The sequence below is a fragment of the Arvicanthis niloticus genome, chromosome 5 (genome assembly GCF_011762505.2).
Source record: "Arvicanthis niloticus isolate mArvNil1 chromosome 5, mArvNil1.pat.X, whole genome shotgun sequence".
Lineage (NCBI taxonomy): Eukaryota > Metazoa > Chordata > Mammalia > Rodentia > Muridae > Arvicanthis > Arvicanthis niloticus.
In genome coordinates, this window is record NC_047662.1 from 20,308,815 (window position 1) to 20,321,922 (window position 13,108).

General features: G+C 49.3%; 1 long non-coding RNA gene across 1 annotated transcript; it reads right to left on the reverse strand.

Moving 5' to 3' along the window:
* Positions 1-4,484: 4,484 nt before the first annotated feature.
* Positions 4,485-11,888, reverse strand: LOC143442322 (uncharacterized). The gene is made up of 4 exons (XR_013110396.1): positions 11,205-11,888; positions 9,877-9,978; positions 7,831-9,532; positions 4,485-6,661 (listed from the first exon to the last, which is right to left on the reverse strand). It is a non-coding gene; the product is annotated as an uncharacterized LOC143442322 (long non-coding RNA).
* Positions 11,889-13,108: the final 1,220 nt, after the last annotated feature.

Here is a 13,108-nt window from a genome sequence, read left to right on the forward strand (position 1 = left end):
CTCTGGAGGCTGAGGCAGGAGGATTGTTTGAGCCCAGGAGTTCCAGGCCAACCTGGGCAACATAAGGTGACCCTGTCTCAATAGGATGAATAAAAATGGAAGACTTCGCAGACAGGAAGTGGCCATGGCCCATGCCTTTGATCCCAGCACTCAAGAGCCAGAGGCAGAGGCAAGGGATCTCTGAGTTTGAGGCCAGCCTGCTCTATGGAGCGAGTTCCAGGGCAGCCAGGGCTATACAAAGAAATCCCTTCTTAAAACAAAACAAAACAAAACAAAACAAAACAAACACTAAAGACTCAGAAGGAGGCTTGGACTCAGCTATTTTTGGAAGGGAGAAGAAGCACACATTGCCTTGATTCTTTGCTTTGGGTTGGTTTGGGTTTTGTCAGTGGTGGTATGTTTTTTTTGTTCATTTGTATGTTTTTCAAGACAGAGTCTCTCGCAGCTCCTGCTTGGAACTCACAAATGAAGCAAAGGCTGGCTTTAAGTTCCTGATCCTCCTGGCCCGGCCCCAGGGGTACACCCCCTCATCCGTCCCCTCTCTAGCTTGTTTTAAAATTCACAATTTATACTTAATGTTCTTGGCACATGGCAAGCCGTGAGCCAAACAGTTGCCATGACGACCTCTCTTGATCCAAACAATCCTCCGAAACAGGTACTGTGTCTACTACTTTACACATGGGGGAAGTGAGCTCTGAGCAGCGATGGAGACCTTCTCTATGACCTTCTTCGAACCTTGAACATTCTTTTGAGGTGACTGTGGTGGCCACTGTTTTATGGATAGAAAAGTCGAGGCCTAGAGCCAGGAAAGATGCGTCCCGGCTCAGGCAACTCTTCGAAGTGGCCCAGGAGGTTTGCCTGCAGGAGAGAAGTCATTTAGCCATGACCCTCTGAGAGCCCAGCAACACAGTGAGGACAGTGGTCCGACATGGAGTCTCATTTCCTGTCAACTCCACTCAGGGCCCTTCATGTATGCTGTTGATCTATGGCACACTCTGTCACCATCGTTGTGGCCGAGGAAACAGGTTCCAGAGTACAACCTGCCCAAGGCCACCCAGTCCCCTAGCACTGGGCCTGGATCCAAGCCAGGGATGGTATGAAGGAGTCACCCCAGGGTTTCCTTCACACAGTTCTTCTATGCAGCAGCTCCTGTCCCCAGCCCAGGTAGCAGGAAAGCAGCACTGGGAACATCACCTCCCACAGCTCAGTTCAGGCCCTTGGGTGAGGCAAGGCCTTGATGGTCCAGAAGCACAGGCCCCGCCCCCTCAATCTTTTACTCAGGACTCTGGGGCCTTGTGGGAAACTATGTGTCATCCAGCTGTTGTCTCAGATTCTAGGAACAAGGGTTTCCATGGGATTGGAGTCCTGGGTCAGCCTTCCTCAAGCCCCCAACAGAAGTCAACAGGCTTCAGGACCCAGACTCTGAACTTGAATTTATCAGGAAAGAGCTTCAAGCTGCTCACGGTGAGAGAACAGACAGGAGGCTCCTGTGATGTCCCCAACAAGGTCGAATAGTCATGAACTCTGCAATGTGCCAGCTATGTCACCATAAGCAAGTCACATACCCTTTCTAGATACATCCCCACCGAGAGAGAGAGAGAGAGAGAGAGAGAGAGAGAGAGAGAGAGAGAGAGGGCATTGTTTGTTTGTTTGTTTGTTTTGTGAGAAGAATAAATCAGGTAATGTGTTTACATGGATGGCCTGGCCTGCATGAGCTTTTCAATAAATGCCACATAGTCACATAGTAGTTCTTTTTTTCTAGATGTGAGATTGACAACTGAACATTGTAGGGTCTAGGACTCAGCTCACTGAAAGTGTTCTTCCAGAGTACAGGGCCCACCGTCTGTCTGGGACACCACAAGTGGGGATGTAACTGACCCCAACAGCCATCAGGATAAGCTGCCTCTCAGCTAGTAATTCAGCAGTTCTCAACCTTCCTGACACCCTTTAACACAGTTCCTCATGCTGTGGGACCCCACCATAATTATCTGTGTTTTCTGGTGGTCTTGGGGGACCCCTGTGAAAGGGTCATTTGACCCCCCCCAACCCAAGGGATCATGACCTACAGATTGAGAACCACTGTACTAAGTTTTCAAATTCATCTACATTAAATTTAGTAAAGCCCCACCTCTCTGAGACGTGGATCTACTGCTGCTGTCAGAGAACTTGGCTCTACCCAGGGCCTCAATCACACGGTCTTTGTTCTGTAGCCTAGTGTGGACAACCATGCTGACCTGGCCAAGATGGACCCTGCTCACTGCGCCCTGGAGCTTCCCAAAGGCACCCTGCATAGCTATCTGGAGCCTGTCAGCCCCAGCACAGGATGCCATCTTGATGATTCAGATGAGTGGGAAGGATAGGGCCCCACACTAGAACGAGAGCCATCTTTGCCCTGGCCTTTTGCCATGTATTTGATATAGCACAAATACTGGGCACCTCTCGGGCTTCAGAGAAGATTGTCACACTTGTCTGACACCATGTGGCCACAAAAGGGGAATTTGCCCACTTTTGCTGCCTTCTGTCCCACGTCACTGATGAATTGCTGCCAACATCAGAGACGCCTGGGCAGAAATGATAAACTGGGTATAGCTTGTTCTCACAATATGGGTAGCACTGGATGGGGCAGTCCATGAGAAAAGAGTCTTAGGTGGCGCTCTGGAGGAAAGGGTTGTTGCTTTAAAACAATGTTTTAACAGTGTGTGTGTGTGTGTGTGTGTGTGTGTGTGTGTGTGAGAGAGAGAGAGAGAGAGAGAGAGAGAGAGAGAGAGAGAGAGAGAAAGAGAGAGACAGAGAGACAGAAAGACACAGAGACACAGAGACAGGGAGACACAGAGACAGAGACAGACATGGAGGGAGAAGGCGAGGGAGAGGCCTGTGGAAGTCAGAGTAAGTACAACATATGAGAATCCATTCTCTCCTCCCACTACGTGAGCCTCAGACACTGAACTTGCATCCATCAGGCGAGGCAGCAGGTGCCTTGGCCCACTGAGTCATCTTGCTGCCCTTCCCCTCTTTCCTCTTCCCTTCCCCTCCCCTCCAACTTTTGTCTAAAACGAGAAAAGAAAAGGGATCCCTGGAAGGTTGAGGTTAGGCTCCCCTGCTGAAGGCCTTCTGGCCTCACATGTGACAAACCCAGGACTAAAGCTCTGAGGTCTAGCTGAAAACTGTCATTGCAGCCACACTGGAAGTTGGATGACTTTCCCAGTCATTGGTCCTCCTGGGATGAGTACCTCAGGAGCCCTCAGGAGCAAAAAGGACTTCCAGCAGAAGAACCAGCACATTCACAGGCTAAGAACAGTTAGTGAATGAATTTTGGAGCTGTGGGCTGGGAGCAAGTTCCGGAAGGAGAAACGACAGGAGAGAGCAAAATAGGCAGAGTAGGGTCATCGCCAAGCCAGACATCCCCCATGACAACAGGGCTTAGTGTCTCACTTGAGGACTCCAAAGGGAAAAATGACTGTCTAGAGCAGAAGCTTCCCCCCTCCCCTGCTCCTTACAAAGGCATCAGGATGGAGGGTATCACATCTCTATGGAGACAGGCCAGGTGTGGCTGCTTCCTGAGTCACTGGACAGAGCCAGCTGTAGGTACCATGAGCCTGGGCTGAACATCTTGGGATGGTTGGGGAAGAGGGTGGTCCCAGGCAACCTGCTGGCAGAGACTCTCCTTGGCAGGGATCTTCAGATGGCAATCCCCACAGTGATTGTCTCCAGTGTGGCAGACACCAGAGTGCCTGGTCTAACTCCTACCTCAGCCTCCACGATAGAGGACTTCACCAGAGGACTGATGCGGCCATCCTCATTTTCCTGCTGTGGGGACCGCTGGTTGGTGCAGGCCGTTTACACCCTGGGGACACAGCTCTATCCAGGAGTTTTTGTAACAGGCCCTAGCCTGTCCAAATGGAACCGTGTGCTGAGAGCAAGGTGGGGCTTCTGGAGATGCCAGGACTCTGGAGGGAGCAGGACTTCAGCAAGCCAGGTGTCCCCTGTGACGAGGCTTGGTATATCATCAGAGAAAACCACTTTTCCTTTGTGTGTGTGAGATGCCCCAGGATACAGCTCTGTTACCTAAGCAGCAAGCTGGAGCGGACTCTTACTTCCTTCACTTGCTTGGGCACAGGCACAAGGGCAGGGTGTGTGAAGTGCAAAGGCCAGGAGTCTCTATTCTCACTCCAGGCTCAAAGATGCAACACCTGTCCAGCCCCAGGACCTTTGCACTTCTCTGAAATGGGAGATATTTAGAATTTGGTACTTGGTCCGGCTTGTTCCTGGGCAGCTGTCATTTTCCCACTGCTCTGGCTCTGGACTGTGGCTCTGGCTATCTAGAAACACTGGCCCTGGCACCCACGAGATGCCAGCATGGCAGCTGGCTCTGTCAATCCACCATGCTGTCCCCCAAATGCTTGGCTAAGCCCAGACCGTTCCCGCTATGCCAGTGATACACAGTAGAAATGAGACTCTTAATCTTTAAAGATTATCCAGTGTATTTGGAAATGGTCAAATAACAAGATGCCCACACAATTAGAATTGTTACCCAATATCTAACCTTAGATATAAGTTGCTACCCAGGACTGCTTTTGACCCATCTTTCTCCATGGTCGATAGCCTCTTACTTCTCCTCCCCTTCCTCTCCTTCTCTCCTCCCAACTCCTCACTCCGTCTACCTCTTATACTGCCCAATCACCGAGCTTTATTGCAAATATAGTGGGACCTATAGAGGACCTGGGTTCAATTCCTAGCACCCACATAGCCCTGTCAACTGTCTGTTCACTTCAGTTAAAGGGGATCTGATGCCCTCTTCTGGCCTTTGAGAATACTGCATGTGATTCACAGAAACACTTTTAGTTCCAGGCTAGCCAAGGCTACAGAGTGAGACCTTGTCTCAAAAATAAAATTAATACTTTTTAAAAAAATGAAGTGACTGGGAGCATTTTTCTTTAAAATACGAGTGTCAAGTTATAGGAATTGTGAATGATTTGGGCCAGAGAACAAGAATCAGCTCATAAGAAATATCCCAACAGATACTGGGTGGGGGCCGGAAGCACAAGAAGCCGTTTTCTTTGGAACTAGGTGCCCCATGTTGCTGGGAGAGCTGGTCCTTCATGCACATTCATCCCCAACCCCTTTATCTACACAAATGGCTAAACTTCCTTTAGTGTTTAGCTTGCCTGTCTCGTCTCCTGCCACAGACATCTCACTGTTTCCTTTGGTTACACACTGCGCTGTGCTGACTGACCTTTCCCCTACATCGTTCCACTGAAGCCAGAGTATCTGTAAGGCAAAGTCCTAGAAGCAGAAGTGTTGGGTCAAAGGGAAATGACTTGAGTAGCTGCGGTGGAGAGCAGAGAACCTGGCCTCGAAGCTTCCCGTGGGGCCAAGTCCCCTGTGTTAGCATAGAATCTTCTCCCCCCTTTAGCTCACGGGCTCTTATGAGTGGGGCTGGATTTGCACCAAAATGCGACAAAGAAGGATCTGGAAAGATGGCTCAGCAGTGAAGGGCTTGGTGCCTCTGAGGATAGAAGCAGGCATGGGGTCCCCAGGAACCAGAGTTACAGATAGATGTGAGCCGCCGTGTGGGTGCAGAGAATCAAACAAACTGCACCTTCTGCAAGAGCAGCCAGTGCTCTTAACCACTGAGCCATCTCCCCAGGTGCCTTTTCTTTTCTTTCTCTCTTTTGAAATAGGGTTTATCTTGGAACTCACTTTGTAGATCAGGTTGGCCCTGAACTCGCAATGATATGCCTGCCTCAGCCTCCTGAGTGCTGGGACTAAAGGTGCTTGTCACTGTGTCCGGCTAAAGATTTGCCTCTTAGTTTTCAGTGTGTGCATGTGCGTGTGCATGTGTGTGTGTGTGTGTGTGTGTGTGTGTGTGTGCAAATGTACATGCAAGTACCCTAGAAGGTCAGAAGAAGGCTAATCTCCTGAAGCTGGAAATACAAGGAGTCGTGCACCCTCAAGGCCCTGACATGGGGGTTAAGAACTGAAGTCAGGTCCTCTAGAGGAGCTGCAAAGGCTCTTAATCCCTGTGTCGTCTGTCCACCCCCAAAGACAAGGTGGGTTTTAAAGCAGCAACTCCCCAACTGCAGTATCTGTGTGTTGTGGATCTAAATGTATCTCTCTCCATGTCTCCCCTCTGGGTCCAGGGGAGATTAAATAGGAGAGGAAACATATAAATGTATCAACATGAAATCAGGGGCATCATCCGAGGACAGAAAGAATGGGGAGAGTGGACAGTGTTTAGGGGAATAATAAAGAAACACAGGCCAGGCTGTAGTGGCACATGTCTTTAGTCCCAGCCCCCAGGAGGCAAAGGCAGGCAGATCTCTGTGAGTTCAAGGCCAGCCTGATCTATAGGTTGAGTTCCAGGAGACCCAGGGCTACACAGAAAAACCCAAAAATAAAATAACAGCCAATTCTATATTCTTTACCAGTTAACAGACAATTAAAAAACATTTTGAACTGTCTCAAAAAATCAAAATAAAATAAGGACAGAAATGAACTCCCACAATAATTCTTGAAGTTTGAATGAAGAATCCAAGAGACTCATGGTCATTCACAAGGGAAGTTTTTATCCAGATAGAAGAGAGAATCGTAGGGTACGAATGGAAGCTGACTGTGATGATCTGGTCTCCACGTGGCCCAAGGAATTCCTCTCAGCATGCACCTAAGCAAGGGAAATGAGAAAGATCTGGGTTCTAAACGGACTTTTTCAGGCTTTTAATCACCTTCATATCAAAGTGCTCAATGTGATTCTTAAAACAATTGCATTTGGAGAGGCATCGTTCTGTCTGCTGAAGAGTGATGCATGTCACATGTCCTAGTTAGCTGGTCAAACCGAGTCACTCAGTGTTACTGACTTCTGTGGGAAAGGAAGAAAGTACAACGGGAAGAGAAATACATATTGAGCTGCCATGACTTAGTGACTAGCATCAGAAACAGCTAGACTCTGCCAGCCTCCTCTCTCCTACCTGGAAAAGGCCCTTGAGGTCCATGGCCAGGCAAGCATCCTGCCCCTGAGCTATGAACTCAGCCCTAAACAAACAGTAGTTGTCCCGGATTCAAAGCCTGGTTTTCTGGTGCCACTCAGAGTTTATGGTCAGGCCCTGGGCTCCGAATTCAGTCACTTTTCCTGTTTGGAACTGAGAGACCCGGATCTTTCAGAGACTGGCGAGGTCTGGGAGGGCCCTGTGATCAGAGGCAGCTCACAGCTGAAGAAACAGGTCACAGAATACAGAGGGCCTCGTCAGCACCCAGGCACCTGGCAACAGTCTTGCCAGTACCCAGAACAGTACTGGCTTCCCTTGGGGACTACCAAGGAACCCACTGAGTGAGCGGGATCTGGCTTGGTTCCTAGTGTCCTGGGACTCTCACAGAGCCCTTAGGCCTGGGATACAATGTTCCTGACTGACCCTTTCTATAGTCCAAGTCTTTTAGGCAAGGAAACTGGGTTCTGTTTACCATTTTCTTCTTTCTAAATCTCCCCCTGTTTTGCTCTGGAATAGCTGGGGCAAAGGGGGCATTAGATTCCCCCCTCCCTCCTCCCTGCTTTCTCAGGACAGGGTCTCATTCTGTAGGAGTGCTGCTGGCTTAGTACTGCTTTTTTGTTGGGCTGTGGAGATGGCTTAGTGGTTAAGAGCACTGACTGCTCTTCCAAAGGCTCTGAGTTCAATTCCCAGCAACCCCATGGTAGCTCACAACCATCTGTAACGGGATCCAATGCACTCTTCTGGTGTATCTAAAGACAGCTACAGCGTATTCATCATATATATAAAATAAATAAAATCTTTAAAAAAAAAATACTGCTTTTGTTGACCAGGATGGCCATGAACTTACCCTGGTCCTCTGCCTTTACCCCCGGAGTACCAGGTTTACAGCTGTGGGTCACCTGCCGCACCACCAATGCATGGCTTCTGTGGTACTATGGGTGACCCAGGGGCACGCATGCTGCACACTCTACTGACCGAGCAACGGCAGCCTCCAGTTCCTCTGCTTCTTCTGTTGTTGGGAGGAAGCAAAAGAAACTTACTCTCCATTTTGTTCGCAGAAACTAAATTTAAGGTCCCAGGCCCCAGAGGAGCTAGGGACTTCCCTATAGCCGACAGTCTTCTGTTGTAAACAGTTGTCAGAGTCCAGACATCTCAGGGACAACTTGTAAGGAGACAGTTGTCTGAGCCCAGCCATCTCAAGGACAACTTCTCCATCGTGCTGGCACAGTCAAACAAGGTCGTGTTCCCAGACCTAGGAATGAACACTTATCCCATGTCTCGAAATGTTTTTTTTTTTAATTGTCTGTTAACTGGTAAAGAATATAGAATTGGCTGTTATCTAAACCAAGGTGTACAAGTTATTAAATATAACCAGTCACCTGGATGCCCTAATGAACTATGTGCAGCTGACCCGCTCCTTTGTCCCCTTGCTACTCTGAGCTCAGCACCTAATGGGTAGGACAATGAATTAAGGACCCTGAAGCCAGGCGCCCTGGATACAGCCCAGTCTCCAGTGGGTTTTCCCCTGCTTAACCCCTAATGTCAAAATTCAATTGGATAACACGGCAGCTCCTCTAGTTCCCTCCTCACTTTGTGTTCTCATCCTTTAAAGAATGTTGTACAATCTCCCTTCAGGAACCAGGTTCAGAACCTGAACTGCCCGCCTCCCTGAGCGCTCAGAAAATGAAGTTTTCATTTTAAAGCTTCCGGTACTCAAGTGAGTTTTCTTGACTTCCACCCGGAACCCAACCCTGTTAACTTACTTATTGTGTATTTATAAGCAGGGTCTCAAGTAGCCCAGGTTGACCTGGAATGTTTTATGTCAGTGGTTTTCAACCTTCCTGTTGCTGCAACCCTTTAATACAGTTCCTCATGTTTTGGTGACCCTGACCATAAAATTACTTCATTGCTACCTCATAATTGTGATGAATTGTAATGTAAATGTCTGATATGCAGGATATCTGATATACAACCCCCAAAAGGGTCACGACTCACAGGTTGAAAATCACTGCTCGAATAACCATGCACATCTATCTGGGCCTTCTGAGGCCAACCCTCCAAGTCCTGGGATTACCAGTGTGAGCCGTTTGCCCATCCTGATGTGGTCAGCTTCATCATTTATGCACTTTGCTTCTGAAGGCAGCTGTCCAGGAGGAAAAGGTGAGATGCAGAAAACGGCTTTCATTGACCTGTGATTGGGCCTCGCTGCCTCTGGGTTGTCTGGACCCAAAGGCTGATGTCAAAAGGCACATGTCTTCTGCATTTACATCAATTTGCCATAGGAGAACCTTGCTCGGGTGTGGCTTTTTTAGAAGACAGAGCCTCGGCCCATGGCTATCTCTCTTCTGAAGGTGCTGCTGACCAGCGTCTGGAAGCTGAAAGCTGACAGGAATCAAGGGAGGAAGGGAACAACTTGTCACTTTAGGCCATGCTGACACCGCTGGAAGCCCAAGCAAGTACCTTTCTTCCACAGATACTGATAGACAGACACCCTCTGTCACTGTTCCAGGGACACTGGTGGTCACAGGATAGACACAGTCTTCATTCTCCTGACAAACACATTAGAATGTATGGGTCAGAATGCAGGGGCTACATAAATACCATGAATTTTAAAAGGTAGTGTAGGCAATAGGGAGAAAATAGCCCTTTTCATCTTTCACGCCCAAGACCCTCTGGCCCAGGCTGCTCTTCAGTCTCAAGGTCAGTGCCATAATCACTAGTAAATATTTAAGCACCCAGTGATGGGGATAAAGGTCAGACCAGGTCACTCAGATGGCCTGGAAGGCAAAGGGCAAAGGCAGAGTTAGGCCAGATCTGAACTGAGGCCTGGGTGGAACAGTCAAGAAAACAAAAAGCAAAACAAACAAACAAACAACAAAACAAAACCACAAACCTCAGGTCACCTGCCACCAAGAGGCCAAGGATCAGGAATCACTAAGTCAGGCTTCAGCTGTAGAATGGAATCACTTCAGGGAAAATTCTAGATGTTTCAAGTCTAATTAAAATGAGAACACCAGGACACCTTAGCATATGGGTGCTGGAAACTGAACCCAGGTCCTCTGTAAAAGCATTTAATCTGCAAGTGTTCTTAGTCACAGAACCACCTCTCTCTCTCTGTCTCTCTGTCTCTCTGTCTCTCTCTCTCTACACACACACACACACACACACACACACACACACACACAGAGTCTTCAAATATAGCAGTTTGTGGAAGGGATGGGGTGTAGGGAGGAGGGACAGGCAGCTTTTGGGGTCTAAGGAGCAATGGTATAGCCTTAGGGAACCGGAAGCTCTAAGAGGGCTGGGGTGCTGGGCTGGCCTACAGTAGGTGCGTCAAAATGGAAGGCGGAGGGCACACAGGACTGAGAAGAAGGAGAGCATCTTGTCCAGGTAGGACCAGGATTTCATGTCTATTTATTATTCTTCTGTTGTTGTTGTTGTGACCATGGGTGACCTGCTGTTCCTCTGGGCCCCAGGTTTTTATAAGGAGACCTCTAACCAACTGGTCAGCATTGCCCTCAACCATGGCCAGAAGCAGCCTCTCTCTGCAGTGGGCTCCAGTTAACACAGAGACTCATAACTGGTCAGCATTGCCCTCAACCACGGCCAGAAGCAGCCTCTCTCTGCAGTGGGCTCCAGTTAACACAGAGACTCATAACTGGTCAGCATTGCCCTCAACCGTGGCCAGAAGCAGCCCCTCTCTGCAGTGGGCTCCAGTTAACACAGAGACTCATAACTGGTCAAGATGTGGCAAACAAATGACCACTGAGTACTCAGTCATTTATGGGACATTTGTGTCACCACCTCTGCCTCCACCCAGGCTCCGGGAACATCTCAGAAGATGGGGTGTGGGGAGAACGAGAAAGCCAGGAGCTGAGGAGTGTGGGAGATGGTGCCATAGCTGCTGTACTCCAGAACTTGCTACAGCAGTGGTCACCTGTGCAAGATTAAGATTAATTCAGTCAACATCCCCTCAGGATGCAGGGAACACAGTGGGTTATTATATCTTCAAAGTGGAGAGGGCAGAGGCAGGCAGATCACTTTGAATTCCAGACTTAGAGGGGGGCAGACAGAGAGAGAAACAGACAGACAGACAGACAGAGAGACAGAGAACATGAAGGAGGAGGTCATGATGAAGGGGGACGAGGGGGGACTGTAGTGAACACAATCAAAATACAGTATTTATAGGCATGAAATTGTCAAAGAATAAGTAAAAGGTACCTTATTCTGTCTCAAAGGAACTGATTGAATTTGGTGGTCTGAGGTCCTTCAAGGTCCTCCTTCAGTCCTAAGCTAAGGTCCTCAAGTGCAATGAGCCCAGTTGGAGGACCACCAGTCTGCAGAGGACACCCACTTGCCGAGCCTGGTGGAGGTGCAGACACAGGGATCATTGAGTGTCCCCCACAAGACCCAGACAGTCTACCCACTCTGCGGCAGGACATTGTGTGGCAATGGAAACTTCCACTCAGCCTCTCTAGCCCGGCAGGGAAACGAAGCTGTCCTTGTAGCTTCCAAATGGAAATTTCCACACATACAAACACAGATGTGTGTGTGTGTGTGTGTGTGTGTGTGTGTGTGTGTATGAGAGAGAGACAGAGAGACAGAGCGATGGACAGAGACACAGAGCAAGAAGAGGGAGGTAGGTCACAAGGTGGCAGGAGAGTCAGAGCTAAAGACAGACAATGATCATCACAGTGGGAAGAGATGAGGAAGAGTTCTGTGGAGGTCCCTGGCTGTATGGAGGGGTCCAGGTATCTCCCTCAGAGAAAGATTGAGTACCTCACCTGCTACATATTAGGGCCCATTCCAGTTGCCAGGGACACGGTTGCCAATAGAATAGACATCTCTCTCTACCTTCCTGAAGGCTAGCACAGGGGAGAGGATTAGTTAAATTCGCCATCGCAGCAACAAAAATCCTGACAAAAAAGCCGTGTATGGAAGGAAGCATCTATTTGGGTTTACAGTTACAGGAAATACAGTACATCATGACAGCAGAAGCATGGCGGCATGGTGGCATGGCATGGTGGCATGGTGGCAGGAGGTGGGAGGCGGGAGGCAGCTGGCTACATTGCTCCAGTCAAGAAGAAAGCAGCTGGGCATGGTGGGGGCACACCTTTAATTCTAGCACTTGGGAGGCAGAGGCAGGCAGATTTCTGAGTTCGAGGCCAGCCTGGTCTACAGAGTGAGTTCCAGGACAGCCAGGACCACACAGAGAAACCCTGTCTCAAAAAACTAAAAAATAAAAAATTAAAAAAAAAGTGGGACTTTGCACCTTAATCCACCTAATCGATTTAATTCCTTGTAGATATGTCTAGAGACCTGTGTGTTCAGCAGTTCTTAGATCCTAGAATCCTAGGAGCTGAGTTTTCTGTGTCAGCCCGCACAGTGAGTCAACCAGGAATTTCAGCCAACAGATTCTCAATGCCTCTCACGCCCTGCACTAACTTCCTGTGAACCTGACTCATGTTGCCATGCCCCACAGGCAGCTTTGCCTATCAGTGATGCATGTGACAATTTCTTTCATTTCGATGAAGTCCGGGGCAGAAGACCTGGCTTTTGGATCTCTGGACTGCCAGTGGGCCGTACACTGTACAGGGCAAGGGTGAAGCCAGGGCGTTAGTGTAGAGGTTGTTGTAGCAGCCCTGGTAGCAACAGTGGGGGCCAGCAGGGGGGGTAGAGGAGGAAGAGGGAGGGGTGCTGGTTCGTGCCCTAGCACCTGGATGACGTGTCCTTCGACTGTCCCCTCTGCCCTGTGGGACACATGCCAGGCATACTCCATAGCCACCAGAGCTCTGTCATTCATTCATTCTGACTGGTCTTTGTGGAATACCCAACCAGCCGCACCTGCTCCTGTCCTCACCCAACCAGCCACCACATAGCTGCTGCTTGAGACCTCCCCAGCCTCACCCCTCCCCGCCTCCTTCCAACCATAGCCCAGCCACCCCCACACACTGCCCAGTCTCTTCACCTGGCCCTTCTACACACGCCTTCCCATGACAGAAACACTCATTGTTACTTTTGTGTGTGTGCATGTGTGTGTACAGGTGCATCTGTGCGTTCTGTAAACGTGTGTATACATGTGCTGGAGGAGGCCAAGAGACTACCTTGGGTGCCACTCCTCAGGC